Source organism: Takifugu flavidus, chromosome 2, assembly GCF_003711565.1.
Source record: "Takifugu flavidus isolate HTHZ2018 chromosome 2, ASM371156v2, whole genome shotgun sequence".
Classification (NCBI taxonomy): Eukaryota; Metazoa; Chordata; class Actinopteri; order Tetraodontiformes; family Tetraodontidae; genus Takifugu; species Takifugu flavidus.
The window spans coordinates 5735011-5753377 of record NC_079521.1 but is presented as its reverse complement, the minus strand read 5'-3'; the positions used below and the strand labels follow the sequence as shown (position 1 = coordinate 5753377).

Genomic DNA, 18367 nt, shown 5'->3' with positions numbered 1-18367 from the left:
CGCCTTGTGTATGTTTTAAATACAGAAATAGCACCCATAACTGAGACTGCGCCTTTTAATACAGTGCGCCTTATGGTCGTGAAAATACGGTACATGGATTTTGACCAATTGCCATGGTTACACACACACACACACACACACACATACATACATACATACATACATACATACATACATACATACATACATACATACAAATACGCACACACTTGATGAAACCTTTAGTCTCTAATAGACCTAATGTGTGTTTGGAGTGTGGGAATAAATGGGGAAATGGGTCAGAAAGTGTCCCACATGTGGTACAGCTGGACTAGTTCAGACAGAACACCTTTATAAGCACTTGTTTTGTAGACACTTGGCCTGATCTTTAACAGCATCGGAAGTGAGGAATGATACACAGACGTCTCCCAGCCATCTGCTATCAAAACAATTTCTCTGGCGAGTGTTTCTGTGATTTCACCACCTAAAGTGTCAGTGCTCAATAGAATTACACAATGCAACAGAAAATGGAATACACCCCTCAACCATGCTATACTGATCACAAAAACCTGTGTTGGTGTTTCTGTGGCTGAGTGCTGACCTTTTACTCACTGACTGACGCACTCACTTACTTACTCACTTGCTTACTTGGAAGGTTTACACCTGTTTGCTGCAGATCAGCACCGCCAGTGTGAGGCCATGATGGCTCTCAGCTGGAAACGTCTGGATTGGCTTCTCCAGGATAAGGAGTTGTGTCTCAGCTTGATCGATATCCTGAGGTTAAAACAACCAGCAAATTGGTAACAGTGGATCCCAAAGGCAAAAGCTCTCCAGGGTCCAAAGTTTTGTCTTTGAGACAATCATTAGAATCTGGAATTTTAATTTGCTTCTCCGTATCTACAGGAACGAGCTGAGGTGGTTTGGGCATCTGGCTGGAATGCATTTTGGGCATTTCACAATTATTATTGTCATTATACACATCATTTGTAGGTGTCACAATAATCGCTGTGCAGGACAGAGCTGTGGAAAAGGGGATGTCTCCAAAACAAGCAGTGATCTGTGGAGTAATGGATGTTTCAAGATCGCCAAACACTCATAAACTGTAGGGATCTCTGTCAACATAACAGAACAGATAACACACAGGTATGTGGAAGATAGATAAGAGTGAACGTGTTACCGGGAGATGCCTCTGGTGTTGTTTCAAATGACCTTTTCTGCCTCTGATGAAGCGAACTTGATGTTTATGTGAACTGAAGTGACGGCAGCTGTGGTTCCTCTATGACCCTTCTTTTGTCTCTGACTCCTGTATGTCTTTGAGTATCCGTCTGAGCGCGTCCTCTGAAACTTTAGAAAGACCCTTTAATTATTGATATGTCGGGAACATTTCACTGGATTCTTCTTGTATATAAGAGAACAGTCCTGCTCTAGAAGAAAAATAAGCTAATATACAATCACCAATCTGTTTGTTTTTATGTGCGACCATGGATTGAAGAAAAATGGGATTACACAGATGACCTTGCAAACTCAGTTGTGCTTGTTTTTGTATGTTGTCACTTGTCCTGATTAAGTTTTGGATCTGAAGGGTGTTTTTTGACGGAGTGTCCTGTCCTCTAAAATCAAGTCACTAGTCTATGCTGATATGTCATATGCCGATGACCCCGATGACATCAGCATATATTATTGTGCATAAATAAAACATAGCAATAGAGTTTGTTGGTGCAAGGGATTGTGTTCTAATATGATAAATATTGCTTTTTTATTGCCTATTGAGTTAAGGGTAAGAATACATTTTAATATAAGTATCATATATCAGACCTCTTGCTGATGTTTTTACTGTGCAGTTATTACTGTCTATAATAACATCTTTTTCTCTTTTAGAGCACAAGCAAGATATTCTTTTCCATTTTCTCCACTTCTTTTATTGATCACAGTGTTCATATCATCACCATTTGACCCATGGAGACCCCAGTGTTTATATGTTTACATCTAAGCCCCTAAGCCACATCTACCAAACATTCTGCAATCATGGACAGGAAATTACTTCTCCCAAATGGTGGTATCAAATTATCATTATGGTATCAAATTATCAATCTATTATTATTATTATTATTATTATTATCATCATTATTATTATTATTATTAGTAGTAGTAGTAGTAGTAGTAGTAGTAGTATTAACAACAACAATAATACTGTGTTGTTGCCACACAAGCCTTCACACACCGAAAAACACACGTAGGTCTGTGCCAACCGGAGCAGCGTGGGGGTTGATTCTGCACCGCTGTTAATAAAACACATGATGCCTGCAATAGGAGCTGGACTATGTCAGTGAAATGAAGTGTGTGTAGTAGAATGATAAGAAGAATGGAGGAAAAGTTGATTTTTGCCTTGTCATAATCTGGCGAGCTGTGGGACAAGAGACAGGAGACATCCTGGGACATATCCTGCCCCACCCACTGCTCTGTGCTCAATGGTATCATACCCTGTGGTGTCTGCCTCAATTTGTGTGTTTGTGAAACAGCTTTAATTATGACACCAAATCTGCAATAACAATATTAAATCAAAATGGAGCAAATTAAACAGTGAAACCAAAAGATTGCTTTTCTGAAGGGGAGGGGGGGAGACACAATCTCCAAAGGTCTCTTGGACACATCTGCATTGATGCAGGACCACCTCCTCCAACTTAACTTGGGTAAAACTGGGCTCCTGGGCTTCCTGGCCAATCAGTCTATTCATCACAAAAGTGACATCAACACTGACACCTTGTCTCTGGCACCTACAGTACCTTTTTCCAGGTAGTTTAGGACTGTTCGCTATTATTTCATTCACATTGGTTTCATTTACATGGCAGCTTGGTTGTGACTAAAATGGACTAAAATGTAAGTTTTTTCTCCTCTAGAACAAACACCATCATTGTTATTAGAATCATAAATCAAAAGTCTAATCATAAAACTTTACAACTGACTTTGACTGACTCAATACTTATTTTCTACAAGCATTACAGAGAAAGCCACTGTCAAAATATTAATCTGATATTGTTGGACTGACTGACTGCTCCAGGGTAATTCTTAGATATACCCAATGCTTTAGGCATCATGTGTTATTGCAGTTAACATAAATTACCTTTTAGTCATTATATAATTCAGCATTCTAACACAATGGTTAACATTCTTATGTGTCTGATTTACATCTGAATGGCTTCAACTAAAATGCGGCTCTAATTGCACTATCATCCAACCAAAAGGTAGATTCTCCTCCACAACATGCACACATGCAATCCTTCTTCCCCTCAAGAGCATGTCTCTGTTCCACACTCTCCCCAGTTGGGATTATTTACCACTACATCCAGCAGACTGAAGCTCCACAGCTACTCTGCCCCGGGGAAGCCTGCAGCCATGCAGCAATCAAAGTAAAGCGTCATCCTTTACTACCTGCACCCCTGGGAGAGTGAGAATGAAGACAGGAGAGAGAGAGAGAGAGAGAGAGAGAGAGAGAAATAGGCCAGAGAGAATCAGGAGACCAAACTCTGAAACCTCTGGGACTGGGTAGAGTGAGGGGATATGGAAAAGAGAGGCTGCAGTGACAGAGAGCTGGTTCTTTCCCACACGGACTTCTTGGGAGGCACGACAATGGAAGAAAGACAGGGAAAAACAGGAGAGGCAACAGATGGAGGAAACAGGGCATGTAAGCAGGAGGATTAGAGGTTTTATAATAAGACTGGATGGGCAGGTGTGGGGTATGGTATATAACATTAATGCTCTAGTGTTCAGACACTCACACAGCTGGAAAAGTTGGACTGACGGAGGGATGAACCGACGGAGGGACAGATGGACAGAGAACGTTCTCCTGTTAGTTCCCCGGAGTACCAGTGATGCTCATATCACGGCTGTCTAGATGTCAATCCTGTCCTGGACACACGATAGTAATTTTCCTTGTGCCAACCAGTGTAACTATGGCCTGAAATAGAAGGCTGTCACAACTGTCCAGATATTGACAGCTGGAGCAAGTTTGGGTTCTGGTGACGTCATCTCTGCACGTTCCACATGCAGGAGCATGTTTTTTGTAGGTATTAGGCCAAAGATGCGTTGATGAATTACTGAAGGTGTTTTCTGCTCAGCATCAGGAGAGCAGGGGTGGAGCAGAGTCCTACTCCCCTCCCTATCCCCCCCCCCCCCCCCCCCCCACCGCCCCAGCAAAGGTGCAAACGGACACTTCTTTGAATATAAAATGAACCTCTGCACCTGTCAAACCTTTTGAAGTGATTGTTGAATTTCAGAGAAAAGCTACTTTGTCTTCCCTCATGCTTAAGCTTTACATCACATAGGTGAGAAACATGTGTGATACCAGTCAAACCAAGATAGTAACCAAGATAGTTGCCTATATAGGGGAGCTGTGGAACTTCCATTGGGTAATGTATTGCGTCACTTCCTGTCTTCTCAATAGAGTTCTTTGGTGCCCTGTGCATGGTGTGTGTAGGATTCACTTTATTTAAAATTGAATACTCGGGAAATTCTAGTTACTCGATAACAAGGAGAAATAATTCATATTAAACAAATACAGGACTCCGCCGATTCGACCGATCATTAGCATTAGCATGGCCTCACCGTCTGTTTCACCTGGTGTCTCACTCTGTGTCTGAGTGTGAAATGTTTAGTTACTCTTGTGCCTCCTTTAGTGAAGGGAATAGGTGCAGAAAGTGTAGTTTATTAATGGCTCTGGAGGCAAGACTTAGCGAGCTTGAGATACGGTTCCGCAGCTTGGGGTTGTCTGGAGTTGCATCAGGTAGCCAGGAGAAGGTAGCAGCCTAGCAGCTGGCTAGCCGGGACAGCTGGATGACGGTTTGCAGGAAGCGTAGTCCAAACGGTGGACAACCAACCAATTCCCGTGGCTAACCGTTTTTCCCCAATCGGCGACACACCCGCTGAGAAACCAACTCTGGTAATTTGCAACGCTGTTTTGCGCTACATGAAGCCGACTCCAGCGACCATAGTTAAGTGCATTCTGCAATCAGCTATCAATTGTTCTTTAGTGACAGGTTACATACCCTGGTCCTACAAGGTGGCAATGATTAAGCCGTAGCTTAAAAAACCATCACTGGATCCTAAAGTTGTAGCAAATTATAGGCCGATATCCAACCTTCCTTTTATCTCTAAAATTCTTGAGAAGGTGGTGGTGACTCCGGTACTGGAGTACCTGCAGAGAAACAGCCTGTTTGAAATGTTTCAGTCAGGCTTAAGAGCTCATCACAGCACAGGAACAGCACTTATTAAAGTTACTAATGATCTTCCTATAGCTTCAGATCATGGACAGGTTTTATGCTGGTTCTGCTGGACCTCAGTGCTGCTTTTGATACAGTTGAACACAGCATCCTGTCACAGAGACTGGAACATGTGAGTGACATTAAAGGGACAGCACTAGACTGGTTTAGATCGTATTTATGAGATAGATACCAGTTTGCTCATGTCCATGGCGTTCCCTCTTCATACAGTAGGGTTAGCCATGGAGTTCCACAAGGTTCTGTACTTGGACCAGTCCTTTTCACTTTGTACATGCTTCCCTGAGGAAACATTATTTGGCAGCATGGATTAAAATTTTGTTATGCTGATGACACTCGGCTATATCTACAGGGAGTGCAGAATTATTAGGCAAATGAGTATTTTGACCACATCATCCTCTTTATGCACGTTGTCTTACTCCAAGCTGTATAGGCTCGAAAGCCCACTACCAATTAAGCATATCGGGTGATGTCAAATCAAATCAATCTTTATTTATATAGCATCTTATACAATCAAAATTGTTTCAAGGCGCTTTCCAGAATCCCAGGGCCTAACCCCAGACAAGCAACAGTGGCAAGGAAAAACTCCCCTTTAACAGGAAGAAACCTTGAGCAGGACCAGGATCATGTAGGGGGACCCTCCTGCTGATGGCCGGCTGGGTAAAGAGAGAGGAGAGGAGAGGAGAGGAGAGGAGAGAGAGAGGAGAGGAGAGAGAGAGGAGAGGAGAGAGAGAGGAGAGGAGGAGAGGAGAGGAGAGGAGAGGAGAGAGGAGAGGAGAGGAGAGGAGAGGCACAGAGCACAGAGCACAGAAACACACACAAAAATACACTATACAATGGGTCAGCGGGGCCGGAGGTCGTCATGCAGCTCCGAAGGCGGCGATACCTGTAAATAAATAGAGAAGGGAGCGGGGGGAGAAGCAGAAAAACTACACAGGAATCATCATAACTAGTGTGCTTGATGAGGAGGAGAAAGGAGAGGAAAGGAGAGGAGAGGAAACCATGACCCAGTGGGGTGACAGAGGCCTGTCAGGTGATCATGTTTCCGGACCCCGGCAGCCTTGGCCTATAACAGCATAGCTAAGATGTGACCTAACGATTAGACGACCCCCTAAGTATGCTAATTTGTCTATCTATGATAGTAACTGGAACTACAGAATTAACAACAATAAGCTTTTTCAAAGAGGTAGGTTTTAAGTCTGATCTTAAAAGTAGCGATGGAGTCAGCCTCCCGTACCTGGACAGGGAGCTGGTTCCATAGCAGGGGGGCCTGGTAGCTAAATGCTCGGCCCCCCATTCTACTCCTAGAAACTCTGGGAACCACAAGTAGACCAGCATTCTGAGAGCGGAGCGGTCTATTGGGCTGATAAGGTATCACTAGCTCCTCCAGGTAGGATGGAGCTAGGCCTCTCAGGACCTTGTAGGTCAAAAGAAGGGTTTTAAAAATTATTCTAAATTTAACGCAGCCAATGAAGCGACGCCATTAGAGGAGTTATGTGATCTCTTTTGTCAATACCTGTCAGAACTCTGGCTGCAGCATTTTGGATCAACTGGAGGCTTCTTAAAGAGTTGTTTGGACACCCTGATAATAAAGAATTACAGTAGTCCAGCCTGGAAGTAACAAAAGCATGAATTAACTTTTCAGCATCATGCCGCGTCACTAGCTTCCTGATCTTTGTGATGTTCCTCAGGTGAAAAAAGGCACTTCTAGAGACTAATTTAATGTGTGAGTTGAAGGAGAGATTTTGATCAAAAGTTACTCCTAGATTCCTCGCAGAGAGACTAGATGTTAATGATATACCATCTAGAGTGATCATATGATCTAATCTATCCCCGAGAGGTTCAGGACCAAACACCATGACCTCAGTTTTTCCTGAGTTAAGGAGGAGGAGATTTGAAGACATCCAGGACTTTATGTCTTTAAGACAGGTCTGGAGCTTCACTAACTTCTCTGTCTCCTCTGGTTTCATGGATTATTAAAGCTGAGTGTCATCAGCATAACAATGAAAATTTATCCCATGCTGGCGAATAATGTTCCCTAAGGGAAGCATGTACAAGGTAAAGAGGATTGGTCCAAGTACAGAACCTTCAGGAACTCCATGACTAACCCTACTGTATGAGGAGGGAACACCATGGACATGAGCAAACTGGTATTGAAGAGAACTATTTTATCTTGTTAGCATTTTTTATCTTATTAGCATGCGTTATACTATATGTTTTATGTTACAGTTAGTGTAGAAGTTAGGAATACTATATACTCTTTAGTAGGAATACACATAAGCAAGTCAGTTGACCCTTCTTTGACATGAATACTGCTTAGACAGTTGGAGCCAGGCAGACAGGAAATGGTAGACCCTCATCGTAAAATATGACAGCATAATTTACTGGTGATTGATAAGTTCCTGAACAGGAATAAGACCTCTGACCTGGCCATCTGAGAAGACAATGGAGAAGGACTGCACCAACACCAAATGAGGCAGGAAGAAGAAGATGAAGTCACCCAAGAAGAAGGACTGGATTGGACTGAATTAGCATCAATAATTACACATGTCTTTCTATATAAACTGGGCCAGGGGATAGTTAGGTTGTCAGACTTCATGCCCTGACAATTGACCTTGTTGTTGCTAGGGTTATGAACTGGCCCGGAGCTCTGTAATATTTGTATCTTGAATTGATTCTGTTTGCTAAATACATTTTGAAATTGACATTTGTTTACTTGAAGTCTTCATTTAAAGAACACGCGGATTGGCAGTGACACACGAGAGGTATTGCAATCCAACAGTATCTATCAGATAAATACGATCTAAACCAGTCTAGTGCTGTCCCTTTAATGTCACTCACATGTCCCAGTCTCTGTGACAGGATGCTGTGATCAACTGTATCAAAAGCAGCACTGAGGTCCAGCAGAACCAGCATAGAGACCAGTCCATGATCTGAAGCTATGAGAAGATCATTAGTAACTTTAAGAAGTGCTGTTTCTGTGCTGTGATGAGCTCTAAAGCCTGACTGAAACATCTCAAACAGGCTATTCCTCTGCAGGAGCTCCATTAACTGAGTCACCACCACCTTCTCAAGAACTTTAGAGATAAAAGGAAGGTTCGATATTGGCCTATAATTTGCTAATACGTCAGGATCCAGTGATGTTTTTTTAAGCAACGGCTTAATCACTGCCACCTTGCAGGACCAGGGTACATAACCTGACACTAAAGAACCATTGTTCTGGTCCAGGATAGAACTGCCTATCAATGGTAAAACATCCTTCAACAGGTGTGTTGGGATGGGATCTAAAAGACACGTGGTGGTCTTGGATTTCTGAATTAGCGATGACGCCTCAGAAAAATATATAGGGCTGAAGGAGTTTAAGGGCTCGCTGGAGAACCTGACTATTCCCACAGTCAGCACATCTGGTGATGGTCCAGTTTTTGGGATGGCCTGGTTAGCTTTTTCTCTGATGTCTAGAACTTTATCAGTGAAGAAGCTCATGAAGTCATCACCACGAAGGGAAGAAGGGATACGTGGATCTAAAACACTGTGACTCTTGGTTAATTTGGCCACAGTGCTGAAAAGAAACCTGGGGTTGTTCTTATTTTCCTCAATTAAAGAAGAAAAATAAGCTGTTCTAGCCTTACGGAGGGCCTTTTTGTAAACTAATAGACAGTCTTTCCAGGCTACATGATAGCTGTCTATTTTACAAGAATGCCACTTCCTTTCCAGTCTTTGCACTTTCTGCTTGAGGGTCCTAATATGTGAATTATACCAGGGGGCACACCTCCTCTGATTTACTATTTTCTTTTTCAGGGGGGCAACAGAATCAAGCGTGATTCTCAGTGAGGTTGCTGCACCTTCAGCAATAGAGTCAACCTCAGCAGGGCTAAGATTATAATGATTTATCCCTGGGGAAACACACGGTGGTCCTGGGATTAGCACAGGGATCACTTCCTTAAACTTAGCTACAGCATTATCTGAAAGACATCTGCTATAGTAAGACTTTGTTCTGAGAATAGAAGAATCCTTAATCATAAATGTGAAAGTGATCAAAGAATGGTCTGACAGGAGTGGGTTCTGAGGGAACACTGACACATGTTCTACCTCAACACCATAAATCATGACTAGATCTAAGGTGTGGTTGAAGCTATGAGTTGGTTGGTTTATCTGCTGGAGGAAACCAACTGACTCAAGTAATGAAATGAAGCCATTTCTAAAGCTGTCATTTACAACGTCTGTGAGAAGAATTATTGTTGTTATTACTATTATCGTTTCAATGCTATAGTAAGTATAGTAAGTAGATTTAGAATGTTTAATCAAAAAGAATGTATGAGTGTTTGACTCAAGTATTGTAGCTGTTATGTTCCCAGCACTGGGAGGTATCATGTTCAAGGACACGAGGAAGTCGTAGAGATAGGAGGAGAAGGAATCATGAAGTTGTTTTGATACCAATGTTGTGTGAACCAAATAAAAGAGGAGAGCGAGCAGCAGACTGACGGAGTTGAGAGAGGAAGCTTGAACTGCTCGTCGGCTCTCCCTTGCAAGGCCTCCGGTTGTCTGTGTGGTTGATCTGAGTCTAGTAAACGAACAGCGCGGGTGACCAAACATCACCCTCACAAAAATTGGTCCTTCGAGCCGGATCCCAAGACCTGGAGAGGAGCGCCGTGGGACGACCGAACGCCGAAGTCTGTGCACAGCCGGAGTCAAAAGGACGTCCGAAGTGAAAGACCTTTCATCACGAGTTGACGGAAGGCCGGTCTTCGTCCCTCCCAGGGCGACCATCTCCAGTGACGGGAAGAAGGCACTAAAACAACTCAGAAAGAAACCATAGCGACAACGGAGTGAGTATAAGACACAAAAAGCGCTACACAGAAATACCGCGGTATTACCTGCCTGGTCATCAGGAGAGAAGCAGAGGCAAGATACACCCGCCTCCTCGGAGGTAGAAGCTTGGTGTATACTCTCCTGATTAAAAAAGAGGGGTTATAAGGCCACGGCGGAGGGACTGAACTAGATATCCTGTATGGATTGAGGGTTGTTCAGTCGGGAGATCAGGCGTCTCCATTCAAATACATAAAAACTGATGAAATAAAGTGCAAACATGGGCAACCAACATTCCACAAAAGGTGCTGAATTCAAAAACCCAGCATCATGTAAACACATGGAAGACAAATATCCAGGTTCATGCTCATATGTTCAGCTGTGGATGACTAAGTTCGATTGGGATGGTAACTTAGACAGGCCAGGCAATATTACAAAATTAAAAGAAGTTACCATACTAACGGTACTGAAACCAGCAAGTCCTCATGTGCGTTAATGGCAAGAAATGGGGCACTGTTAGAGGAGATTGGGTCCCAGTGGATCCAGCCACTCAACAACCATGGCAGCCTGGCAGCCAAGAACTAAATGACAGACTTGACAGACTGTACGAGCGCATGCGAACTACTTTTACCAGACGAGCTGACTACAGCGCCATTACGGCCACGAGACAAAAGACTGACGAAAGTTTTGAAGACTATAGTATGAGAATGAAAGATGTGTTCCGAAAAAATAGTGGAATTCCGTATGCGGAAGAACCAGAAGGTCCCTACCAACAGCAGTTAAAGCAAGCTATACATGGGGGATCAAAATCAGAGATAAAAACCTGGGTAGAGAGACAATTAGTTGATTTCGGAACTAGTAACCTAAACCGCTATGAACAACATGCTATGCATGCTGAAAGACAATGCCAAAAAAGTAAGAACCAATCAACAGGCATGTTTTTCAATGCCAACCCTCTCCCAAGCCGAGGCCGCGGACGTGGGCGAGGCCGAGGCGGAAGGGGAGGAGGAGGCAACTCCCGTGAAAATGATCGGTGTCATTATTGTAAAAATTATGGACACTGGGAACGTGATTGCAAAAAGAAACAACGTGACCAGGGATACAATAGAGGACAGCAGCAAGGTTCTAATCCACCTCAACAATGACTAGAACCGGAAAAAGATGTCACAAAAATTAAAACAAATCAGGGCACAAAATTTGACCAATTTGAAAAAGATGACTTAGAAGATGTTTTAGACTTAGAAACCATCTTCCTGTTTGCTGAAGGCAAACCAGAAATACAACTGACCGTGTTAGGTAATTCTTTAACATTCTTAGTAGACACGGGTGCAGGTAAATCAGTAATTAGAGATCCAATAGCCCTGGCACCAACTTCTACACAGATTTTTGTGAGATCAGCAAATGGTCTCATAACTAAAGAAAGAATGTCAGTTCCTGTAGATGTTTGCGACCCTGTAAGTGGAATCACACTTAAAGCCCCTTTCGTGATCTCCACCACATGTCCCGTAAATCTGTTAGGAAGAGATCTTATCTCTCAGCTTCAGTTGATGATTCGTACCACAGCCGAAGGGATTTGGTCTGTAGATAGAATGGTTAATCTGTGGGTAAGAGAAGCAGATGATGTCATTCTTAGGACTAGTGAATTTTTGCAGATCATGGATCTTAGATTATGCGAAAATAACTGCCCCTTTACAAGCATTGATGTATGATAATCCCTTAGCAATGACTGATGTGTTAACTTGGACCCCTGAAGCTGAAGAAGCATTTACACACACAAAGCAGGCCCTTGTAAGTGCTGGAGTGTTAAAGCTGCCAGACTATCAGAAGCCTTTTGAGCAGGTCGTAGATTGCAAAGGTAATTTTATGACTTCAGTTTTGTTGCAAAAACACGGAGATAAGAGGCAGCCAGTGGCCTACTACTCCCACAAGCTAGATCCCGTAGTTTGTGCACTCCCACCATGCGTTAAAGCAGTGGTGGCAGCATCAGAGGCAGTAAAAGCCTCCGCAGGAGTGGTGCTATATCATGAGCTAACTTTGCTAGTTCCACATGCAGTGTCAATACTGCTGCTACAAAGTAAGATAGCATTCCTGTCGCCAGCACGTCATCTTTCCTGCATGGCAGTGTTGCTGTCTCAGCCGAATCTGACGATTCGACGCTGCACGACCTTAAACCCAGCAACGCTGCTACCCACCGCAGAAGAGGGACACCAGCACAACTGCTGGATGAGGTCTCCACCAAGGTCCTGCCGCGACCAGATCTTAGTGATGTCGCGTTGACTACAGGACGGATACTCTTTGTGGATGGATCATCAAGAAAGGATGACTGTGGACGCACTAGAACTGCCTATGCAGTAGTCACAGCAACTGAGGTGGTGGAGGCGAAATCACTTCCCTCCTCCTATTCTGCTCAAGCTGCAGAACTCGTCGCACTCACACGTGCCTGTGAACTAAGCAAAGGACAAGATGTTACCATTTACACAGATAGTCAATATGCTTTTTCCACGCTGTTTGTGTTTGCTCAACAATGGAATTTAAGAGGGATGAAAACGTCGACCGGCAAACCGGTCATGCATGCAGAACTGTTAAAAAAGTTATTAGCTGCAGTACAGCAGCCACGTAAAATAGCTGTATGTAAATGCACTGCACATACTAACAACACAGACGCAGTCTCACAAGGCAATGCCTTTGCTGACAGAGCCGCAAAGGCTGCAGCAAATAACAACACACTTCTTGATAATGAGGAATCATTTACCTTAGAACCTGCAGATAATGATATTCTAAAAGAAATGCAACAAAGTGCTCCAGAAAAAGAAAAGGCCACGTGGAAGAAGCGAGGAGCCAAACTGGATGATAAAGGACTGTTAACCATAGGAAACAAGCCAATCCTTCCCCGGAATATGCATAAATGGGCAGCATTAGTGAGCCATGGGCCATGCCATGTCTCAACAGGAGGGATGGTACAGATGGTTAATGAACATTATTACACTATAGGATTTCATACCTACTCAAAAAATTTTTGTTCACAATGTGCTATTTGTGTAAAACACAGCCCACAGGGAGCCCTTAAGGCCCCTGCAGGCACTACACCATTACCAAATCATCCATTTCACACAGTTTTTCTAGATTTTATTCAGCTAACACCATGTGAAGGTAAACAATATTGTCTAGTAGTGTTAGATGGATTTACTAGGTGGGTAGAAATTTTCCCCACAGCAAAAGCAGATGCACTGACAGTAGCAAAAGTTTTATGTAGAGAAATCATTCCCAGGTTTGGCATCCCGAAGGTCATCTGGAGCGACAATGGAAGCCATTTTGTAAATGAGATAGTGAAAACTGTAGGAGTAACTTTGGACATTGATTTGAAGAATCACTGCGCATACCACCCTCAGAGTGCAGGGTTGGTTGAAAGAGTCAACGGTACTATTAAGAACAGACTGAAGAAATGTATGGACGAGACAGGAAAGAACTGGATGTTTTGTCTCGACCTGGTGAAATTATGGATGCACATAACACCACACAAGAAAACAGGCATCACACCCTTTGAAGCATTATATGGGCGGCCTTATTGCCTACCATACTTTGCAACAACAAATGAGCTAAAACATGTTGAAGAAACAATAGCAGATTATCTGAAAAAAGTGTTACTTAACCGATGTGTGAATACAGTAAATGTTCTGCCTAGTCCTGTGTCTTCCACAGATTCCACCCCCCAGGAACCCATTCAACCGGGCGACTACGTGTGGGTGAAGAAGTTTGTGCGGAAGAGGTGGAACACGCCTAGATGGGAAGGTCCTTATCAAGTACAGCTGACCACAAAGACTGCAGTTCGAGTGGACGGGAAACTGTCGTGGATACACCTTTCCCATTGTAAAAAACAGAAAATTCTTCCAGGTGAAGGCGAGGGAGCAGTGGCGGACTCTCCGTAAACGGCTGACGGCCTGTATAGGTCCAGCAACGGCTGAACCCCGTCGGAACCTGTGAAGAGGATCTAAAAGGAAATGAAGTTGTTCTTCCTAATTGTGGTGAGTGCTGTGACGGCAGGGCTCGTGAGTTTTGGTCTTTGGAACTTCCGACAGGAGGGAGGTAATCAGGAACAGAAAGATGCTCTGAGACAGGATGAGAGCTACGCGCGCGCTAAACGCACCGTAGTTAGCCACTTAGAACATTCATGGTTAGAACAAGATCCAGAGTCCTCACACACTTACAGTTTGAATACATGGTGGCGCTATGCTAATTTCACAGCTCGGACACAGAATCATTCTCGTTGTTATGTTTGTTCTATGCTACCAGTTTCCGTGCATACACCGCGAGTAACTGCTGAACCGATGACAGGGAGTGTAGGACAGTGCTTTGTCCACATAGGGCTAAGCCGTGACACGAACTTCACACTCAAGTTGTTGGACGGAACGTGGTTCACTCGCAGCAACTGCACCCAAGAGCCACTACGGACAATGGCAGGGAAAGCCAACAGATTCAGATTCCCTGTGCTAGGTGCAATAAATCACACATACTGTTATGCACGGAGTGGTGGTAGAGACTTAGGGTCATTACACAAGGATGTCTGTAAAGTTGTTTATACGTCATGCGCACTGGGAGTCAATCGTGATGTGAGGTTTAACACTCCAACTGGTCGGCCTTATCGGAGAACGTGTCTACAGCAAAATAAAAGTTCCGAACAGTGTGAACAGGAGTGTATTGATGATCCCCGGCACTTATGTGGTGCATATACCTTAGATGAAGCAACACAGAGGTGTCCAGAAGGTTATAACTGTACATGTAACTATCCCGCTTTCGCGCCAGGAGACAAAGGCACGCAATTAGTGGATAAGGGATGGTGGTTATGTGGACACAATGCGTATGCAGACCTACCAGCAAACTGGTCAGGAGTGTGTGCTCCAGTACATCTCAAGGATCACACAGTCATAATTTATGCTGCTAATGCTAGATCTGCACCACAGTTGCGTTCCAGGAGAGATTTGAATGACGAGTTCAAACCACATGACTCAGTGTGGGGCACAGATGTACCACGAGAGTTTAAGCATTGGCCAACCGGAAATAAAGTGATCATGACACTCTTTCCGTGGCTAGGAATAGGAAAGAACATATTGAGATTGGAAACAGTTGATTACAGGTTGAAAGTATTTACTAATTTGACAAAAGTTGCTCTCACAGGAGTCAAGGAAGAAATGACAGCGCTAAGACTGATGACCATGCAGAATAGGATGGCCTTAGATCTCATAACGGCCCCCCAGGGAGGAGTTTGTGCAATGGTAGGAGATTACTGTTGTACGTTCATCCCAGAGAATGATGCGGACGGTCACCTGATAGATAGCGCATTGAGAAATTTAACTAAACTACAGAGAGCTATGATTGATGATGGTAGTCCCCCACCAGACTGGCTTACAGGAATGTTGTCAAGGTGGAGGGAACTGTTGTTCAAGATAGGAATGATGATAGGGATAGTGCTGCTAGTATTAGCCATACTAGCTTGCTGTGTAGTACCTCTTGTTCGGGGTTGCATTGGCCGACTCGTGGGATCAGCTGTTACTAGTACTTTGCTGCAGGTGGAAGAACGATCTCTACTGGACAACGATGAAGAGGAATCAGAAGAAGAATGGACAAATGTGATGCAAGATGTAAATGAAATGTTTAAGATGTCTTAAGCTGTACCCATGTTGAACTCTGAGTGTAAGAAATGTGTTTCTAGGAAAATGACGTAATGCATTTAAATTTCATGAAATGAAATGATGTAATACTGACAATGAGAATCTAGACGCATTTAACGATAAACAGGAGGGAAATGTGAGAAGAATTATTGTTGTTATTACTATTATCGTTTCAATGCTATAGTAAGTATAGTAAGTAGATTTAGAATGTTTAATCAAAAAGAATGTATGAGTGTTTGACTCAAGTATTGTAGCTGTTATGTTCCCAGCACTGGGAGGTATCATGTTCAAGGACACGAGGAAGTCGTAGAGATAGGAGGAGAAGGAATCATGAAGTTGTTTTGATACCAATGTTGTGTGAACCAAATAAAAGAGGAGAGCGAGCAGCAGACTGACGGAGTTGAGAGAGGAAGCTTGAACTGCTCGTCGGCTCTCCCTTGCAAGGCCTCCGGTTGTCTGTGTGGTTGATCTGAGTCTAGTAAACGAACAGCGCGGGTGACCAAACATCACCCTCACACGTCTACATGGATATTAAAATCTCCAATGATAATGACTTTGTCCGTTCTAAGGACCAAGTCAGATAAGAAATCAGAGAACTCAGACAGGAACTCTGAATATGGCCCAGCAGGGGCTACAAACTCAACTACAAACAGAAGCAGCTTTTCTGTCTTCCAGTTCAGATGGGTGATGCCAAGAGTCAGGCTTTCAAATGAACTGGAGCCATATTTTGGTCTAGGATTAATTAATAACTTGGAGTGATAGATTGCTGCCACTCCCCCTCCTCGACCAGTAACACGAGGAATGTGATAATTAAGATGGGTAGGAGGAGTAGATTCATTTAATCACCATTCATTTAAGCTAACATACTCCTCCTCCTGAAGCCAGTAAGACAAAATAAATCAATGTGATGATCCTCTATCAGGTCGTGTACTAACAGGGATTTACACAAAAGAGATCTAATATTTAACAGTCCACACTTAATTGTGATTATCAGTTTCTCCAACTTGTGCTTTAGTATTAATTTTAATAAGATTATGGTGAGTGACCGCTCCCCTGCTCTGTGCTTGGTGAACTTTTAACCGTGGAACAGAGACTACCTCTATAGTGTTAAATATGTTATTGTTGGTGGATGAGGGTTCTATGGAAGCAGCAGAGAGGTGTGTAAGACTACAACTCTGCATCCTGGTCTGGACCCTGGATTGTCAGGTCACTTTGGGTCTAATAAAATTAGCCAAATTACTAGAAATGAGAGAGGCACCATCCCGTGTGGGATGGACACTGTCTCTCCTAATCAGACCAGGTTTTCCCCAAAAAGTGCAGTAGCCAATGTAGTAGCCTACATAACTGCCTATATAGTAGCCAATGTAGTAGCTTTTATAATTGCCTATATAGTAGCCTATATAACTGCTATATAGTAGACTATATGGTAACCTATGTAATAGTTGCCAGAATCAGAATGCTGTAATTAAATCACCAAATTTGCTGATTTGAAACTGCAAGTAAGTTGTTTATGACACACTTAAATTCTTGTACCGTATTTTCACGACCATAAGGCGCACTGTATCAAAAGGTGCAGTCTCATTTATGTGTGCTATTTCTGTATTTAAAACAAACAAGGCGCACCGTATTATTAGGCGCATGCTGAAACATACAGTAAAATATTACAACGGAAGTAAAACAGTGAGTTTCGACACATTTATTGAACAAAATATTCATTCTTCCGCCACAAAACCATCAAAGTTTTCATCTTCTGTATCTGAATTAAACAGCTGCACTAATTCAATGTCCAACATCCCGAATTCCTCTTCTTAATCATCTGAATCGGACTCACCGACCGTTGATTGATTCAGCGTTGATTTTGTGAAAGCTCTTCCAATACATGAAGAGGGTATCATAGCCCATGCGTCTACAATCCACCCGCATATGGTGGCATAACTTGCCCGCCGCTGCCTCATAGTCTTTGTGAAGGAGTGTTCGCCTTCCGTCATCCAGCGCTCTGTCCGTTTCCGTGGCAGCCGAGAACCACGGTGAACAACGACTTCTCGTGCCCCGTTGTGCGTATCGCCACCGTGCTGGTCCCTTTTTCTCCAATTTGTGGGTCAAAGGGATGTCAAAAGTCAGAGGGATCTCATCCATGTTGGTGATGTGGCTGGGCGCGGTTATCTTGTCGCGGCAGTAGGTGCGGAAGATGGCCACCCTCTCCTGGTAATCCGCAGGCAGCCGCTGCGCAACAGTTGTCCACGCGCGTATGGAGAGATGCCGCCTCCTCATAAAGCGAAAACACTAAGATTGCTCGATTGCCTTTTTTCAGCCGCATATTCGATGACCTGCAGTTTAAAGTAAGCCTCATTCATACGCGTCTTGCTTGACCGGCACCATTTTAATGGATCCTTACGCGGAGGTGTGTCGCTAATCGATTGGCGGAGCGTTTACCGTAGTGCACCCACCAAAGACGCACAGCAGTCCACACACAAGGCGCTCCATATTATAAGGCGCACCGTCGATTTTTGAGAAAATCTCATTGTTTTAGGTGTGCCTTATAGTCGTGAAAATACGGTAATATAAGATTGTTAGCATGATGGCCATGATGAGAAATGAGGATGGGATCTTGACTTAGGTCAAACTGGTTCATGAGCAGAAAAG

The 18367-nt window shown here is 43.5% G+C and overlaps 2 long non-coding RNA genes across 2 annotated transcripts in view; both read right to left on the bottom strand.

Moving 5' to 3' along the window:
• The window catches only part of LOC130521584 (uncharacterized), a 52949-nt gene extending 34925 nt beyond the window's left edge, over positions 1-18024 (bottom strand). The window contains exon 1 of the long non-coding RNA XR_008949379.1: positions 17758-18024. This is a non-coding gene — a long non-coding RNA (uncharacterized LOC130521584). The remainder of the gene's footprint in view (positions 1-17757) is intronic.
• On the bottom strand, positions 9585-10520 carry LOC130521581 (uncharacterized). Its single transcript, XR_008949376.1, has 2 exons — positions 10127-10520; positions 9585-10050 (listed from the first exon to the last, which is right to left on the bottom strand). It is a non-coding gene; the product is annotated as an uncharacterized LOC130521581 (long non-coding RNA).
• Positions 18025-18367: the final 343 nt, after the last annotated feature.